General features: G+C 31.5%; 1 long non-coding RNA gene across 1 annotated transcript; it reads right to left on the reverse strand.

Annotated features, from left to right (window-relative positions):
• Positions 1–2,219: 2,219 nt before the first annotated feature.
• On the reverse strand, positions 2,220–2,951 carry LOC146938386 (uncharacterized). The gene is made up of 2 exons (XR_015031270.1): positions 2,609–2,951; positions 2,220–2,471 (listed from the first exon to the last, which is right to left on the reverse strand). It is a non-coding gene; the product is annotated as an uncharacterized LOC146938386 (long non-coding RNA).
• Positions 2,952–5,845: the final 2,894 nt, after the last annotated feature.

The raw sequence follows: 5,845 nt of genomic DNA on the forward strand, positions 1-5,845 counted from the left end.
AACTACCGTCAGAGTAGGCGGGGGACATATGATAAACTAAATTTTTTGATCACACATCTATTTATAGAGTTTCTGCAAATAAAGGGCGCAACGATGCTCGCCTAGTGAATCTTGTTTTGCCAAAATGCATATGAGATGCTCTGGCTTGGCTTTCAATGAGTGTACTTCCATCACATTGTTCATCTTCAGTGTAATCGTGTCCAAAATCAGCGTGCAACCTCAACATCTTTTATCAATTGTTTTTATAGGGAGTAAACCATATTTCGCTCAAATGGTCCCTTATATTTCGTCCTAATTATAATGATAATATAAAGCTTAATTATGCAACACAAATGGTCCCTGAAAATAAATGTCACATGAATTTTAATCCTTCTAAAATCAAACCTTTTTAAGTTGACCTTGTAATTTTAAATCATTTTTAGTTTGGTCGCTCGGTTAATTTTTGTTGTTGAAGTGGACATAATTAATTGTTGTCGTGTAAGTGATGGGGGGTTGTGATTAATGAATACATAACTCAAACACTTCAACAACAATAAAAAAAAAATATCACATGCGTATGGAAGTGCACAAAGAACATGTCTAGTGTCATCCCATGGATCCTGGTATGGAAGTTCACAAAGAACATCACCAAGACCACCAATCTCACCTGAAACAGCTACCAGTAGGTTGAAAATATTAATAATCCGGTCCTTATTATAAGAAACAATTGACTTTTTAAGTTTATTGAATAACTAATACATCTTGTTATAAATATAATACTCCCTCCATTTCTTTTCTTTTAAGGTTTTAGTTCTTGGCACAAGTTTTAAGGAGTAATTAAAGTATATAAATATTTGTGTTTTGTTGACTAAAATGTCCTTATTTATTACTCCCTCCGTTCCCTTATAATTGTCACTTTTGCATAAAATTTTTGTTTCTAAATAACTGTCATTTTCAAAGTTCAAAGTATCATTAAATGTGGTTTTACCTATATTACCCCTATATATTTATTGCAGAGAGAGAAATGTATGAAATGTAGTTTTAAATGATTAAGGTTATTGTAGGAAAAAGATAAATTGTTGTATCAAAAATAGTAAAAGTATTTGTTGTCTTGGTTTGTGTAAAAAGTCAAAATGTGACAATTAAAAAGGAACAGAGGGAGTATTAAATTCACATGTGATAAACAAAAGGTCACAACTACTTTAATAGTTTATGGTGTTTTCTAACAAGGGTAAACTTGAGAAAACAATAATAAATTCACTAAAACATCAAAAGTTTTGGAATATAGTTGAACTTCTAAAACATCAAAAGAAAAGAAATGGAGGGAGTACTAGACACATCATTTACACAATAAATTAAAAAAGTCAATTGTTTCTGACAATAAGGATCAGACGAGTAAACTAGAACAAAAAAGAACAAAAAGAAGAAGGAATATTAAGTTCTTTATGACGTCAAAAAAAGTTCTTTATCATTCATAATCTCAGAACTGAAAACACAAATTATTATCGGCACCCAAAGTTTAATACAAATCAGAAGGTAAAAAAAAGCTCACCTCCTCGTCATACAATGAACAATTATGTCTGCTGTGGTTTTTCTCTGAGACTGCGATGTTGCTCCAGCGAGTCTGTTTTAACGTCCACGGAGACAAAATCGTCGATTTCGGTTCTAGAAAATCGAGAGGAGTTGAGTTTGAGATAATTCTGTAGTCTAGAGCTTAGGTCGGTGCTAGAAAATGTTCAACCATCATCTTTGTTTGCAATATGGTTTTGAGCGCGTACGCAATTTTTTTGGATTGTGCTCGTGATGGATGTTCGTTACTTAGGGTTGACTAAAGTCAAATTCACACGTGTGAATTTGTATGTCTTTATTACCATTTAGGGTTGATTACACTTTTGTGTGGATTCTCTAGGTCAGATATTCGATCAAAATCAGATAGCTTATGTTTAACTTCGGTATTTTGAGTTATAAAGCTAAGTAAAATTAAAATTTGCTTTTTACTGGAAAGCCCGATCTTAATTAAACGGCCACTCCTCTTACAATTGCATGAATATGTAAAATTCTAAATGCAATAAATGTTTAGGTGAACACTCTTATAATTATTTTTATATGCATTTAAATTTTGAATTAAACTTGTTTTAATAAGTATAATTCTCTGCTCTTTATTAAAAATAAAAATAAAAATATATAAGCTCAAATAAGACAAATTTTTTAATATTTGTAACATAAACGGGCAAAAAGGATAATAGATTAAACCGTGTATTATTCAAAGAATTTCTCAATACAAAGATACAAAAAATCCATCTAATTATTAAAGCAACAGACACAAGTGTCTCTGCCTTGACAATGAGGATTTTTAATTCCAGCTGAACCATATTTAGCAAAACATTTTCTATGACACTCCCTATGTTTGCAAAACCAAATGCGGATAATTCCAGGCTTGTTTGGGTCGCATGACGGTGCTTCAACGGGGGGCTTCGCCGGTGCAATCACACCTGTAGAGGAAAAACAAAGAACAATCATAAATATTTACATTACATCGAAATATATTATGACGACTTACATTAAATTCATGCACTAAGTATGAAAAAAAAGAAGAATAATATGCAATAGAAGAGAAGAAATTACTCACTGCTAGACGAGCTAATTAGGAGAGACAAAAAGAAAAGGATCAAAAGAGAAAGCTTCATTATAAACTTGTTTGTTTTTTTCACTCACTGTTCTTTTTGGTATTGGTTTTAGTGTTATATCTAAATACCTTGAGCTCCCTAACTATTTATAAGCAAGTAGAACAATATAAACTAAGATCAACGGTATAATTTTCAATATAGTAAGTTTAAAGGAAATAATTAGTTAATGGAATGTTACTTCACAATCAAATAAACTTATAGAAAGAAGTGAGTATGTTCCTCTCTAGAAATACATGTGTCCATGACAATCGGATTATTGAAGGATTTACCTAGTAGTTTTATAGAAATATTATTATTTCCTTCCTTAAAAAAAAAAAGAAATATTATTATTATTATTTTTAATTATTTTGCTAGAATATTTGTTTGATTATTACTTATAAAAAAAAAGGTAGAATGGTGGTATTCAAGTAAATCGATTTCTTCCCTCAAAAAAAGAAAAGTAAATCGATTTTTCTAGGAAACCATTAAAAAATTGCAAATTTATCTCACCCCGAAAAGGTAAGAAAGTTGTATACAATCATTTAATCATGGGATAATTCTTATACAATCATAACTACAAATCCAACTCATTTAGGTATATGCACAAAAATACACATGAACCAATGTTTTTTATGATAAGAACAATAAATTGATTTTTTTTTTCTTTCTATTTCTACCTTTTATTTTCTATTTGTGAGTGTACCTAAACCAATTAAGTTTTTGATTGTGACCAAACAAGTATTGTTTATCATGATAGCTTACACGGTTCATTGATAAATTTAAGTGATTTGGTAATTTTTAAAATCAATAAATTAATAATATTGTTTTTTTAAATAATAATACTTTTTATAAATTAAAGAGCTACTTGACGACTTTTATATTTTTGAAACGGTTTTTTCATAAGAAAAAATATACTTCATTGTTTATAAGAGTTATAACAATTTGTTTACGGTTTATCATAAAAATATATTCAATATTCACTATCATGAGTATCGTAAATGTCTGAAGGTCATTAACGCTCAGGTCTCGCAATCTAGAGATGTTCAAATGGCCGATGGCATGCTATTACGTTGTTGCGGACCACTCTGGTTCTGTTTCACTGTATATGTCGGGAGTTATGTTCTCCGGCTGATTGAATTGGTTTTCAGTTGGTGGTTCCTTTAGACAAGTGCACCAAATCTTACCAAGTAATAAAGTAGTAAATTAATCGCCTCCACATCGATTTTCGTTTAACGCAGTAATTAGCGGAACTTATTTAGAAAATTATATAAAAGAGAAAAGATTGGAGTGGTTGCAGAGTTTTAATTGTCTTGCCCAATGAGAGATTATGTTTGGTTAATTCAGATGTTTAACGGCGATTAGGGAATCCTTGAATCCCCCATATCCTTGATCCTTCATGTGATGTTTTAATTTATTTATTTACATGATTTCTCACAACAAAACACTCAATACACCTATGAAGTTGAATGATATACGATAAAAGCAAATTACAACGACTCGAGTAAAAACAATACACAAAGTTTCTCAAACCAATGACAAATCCTATAATTGACTTCTAATTTGCCTTCAAATGCAAATAATTACACTAAAAACATAGCTAAAAACATCATATGTTATTCCATCATTAACAAGTATGAAATGTCGATGTCAACGTCGAGTTTCAATCGCAACTAAACGTTGATGGTGATAAATAAGTCGTTCTACACAAGCCACAAGCTGGTCTGATTGGATAGTCAAGGATACTCAGAAAGTCGACTACGATTTGAATGCAAGGAACATGCTCATTTCCGCTTCAGGCATGAATGAATATCACTCGGTTTCTCATTGTAAAACAACTAAAAAATGTGAGACGCTTTGAAAACTCTCTATGAGGGTACCAAAGATGTCAAACAATCAAACATTAATTCACTTACCCAACAATATTAACTCTTTCACATGGAAGAAGGTGAAAACATGTCTTCCTTGCAAATGAGGTTCACCCATATTGTTAATAAAGTATAAAACCTTTGTAAGAGAATCTCAAATCAGGATTTTTGCTAACCAAATTTTAAGGTGTATGACTAAGGAATGACAACCTATTGGTGGCTATTTGATTAGGATAGGACAATTCATGTCCAAGTTCAGTATTTTTAATTTATTTATTTTGATAATCAAAGACTATTTTGTAATTTTGATACATTGAGGAACTATTGTGGTTAATCGTTACATATTGAGAGACCAAAATAACTATTACCGTTTGATTTAATTAATTAAAACCCTTATTTATATATCCTGTTTGTTATTTATTTGATTCTATCTAATCAATTTGGAGTGAAAATGATAAAAAGATCAGGGCCCTAAATGGGCGCTAGGCCTTAATTAAGATGCTCGCCTAGCAAACCATTGCTCGCCTAGCGAACCGACTTTGAGAAATCTCCAAGGAGCTCTCTGTTTTGGCTCACTTTCACGTCGCTGCAGCTCGCCTAGTGAATCTTGTTTTGCCTGAATGCCTTTGAGATGCTCTGGCTTGGCTTACATTGAGTGTACTTCTATCGCTTTGTTCGTCATCAATGTAATCGTGTCCAAAATCAGCGTGCTACCTTAACATTTTTGTACAATCAGGTGCATGAAGGTCCAAAATCAAAGGATCTTAAAATGACAATGAGGAATCAATATTATATCAATTTTTTTAGAGGAATTAAATCAAATTTCGCTCAACTGGCAGGGGGTAAACACTATTTAACCTTGCATTTGAAATTGTGATTAATGGAAACATGTCCAATGGTACAACACTGAAGTGCACAGAGAACATGTCTAGTGTCTTCCCATGCATCCTTTTATTGAAGTCCCCAAAGAACATCACCAATACCACCAATCTTACCTGGAACAACTACTATAGTAGCTTAAAAATATTAAACTAGAACAACAAAAAGAATAAGGAATATTGGAGTCCCTACATAACTGTAAATTAAGTTCTTTAAGGTAGAAAAAATAAAGTTTAATTAAGATTCAGAATCTCCGAACTCAAAACACTTAAATCATCATCAAGGCACCCAAAGTTTAATACAAATCAAAGGGTCAGAAAAGAAGCTCACTGCCCCATCATATAATAAAAAAATCCTACGTAAACTTATTTTAGGGTAAAATTAAGTTAAGGCGAGTGATATAACAAATCACAATAGGGTGACATCAATATCAATATACTTTTGGTACTGATACTG

The sequence above is a fragment of the Medicago sativa genome, chromosome 3 (assembly GCF_051527215.1).
Source record: "Medicago sativa cultivar Bolivia chromosome 3, Bolivia_mono, whole genome shotgun sequence".
NCBI classification, from domain to species: Eukaryota; Viridiplantae; Streptophyta; class Magnoliopsida; order Fabales; family Fabaceae; genus Medicago; species Medicago sativa.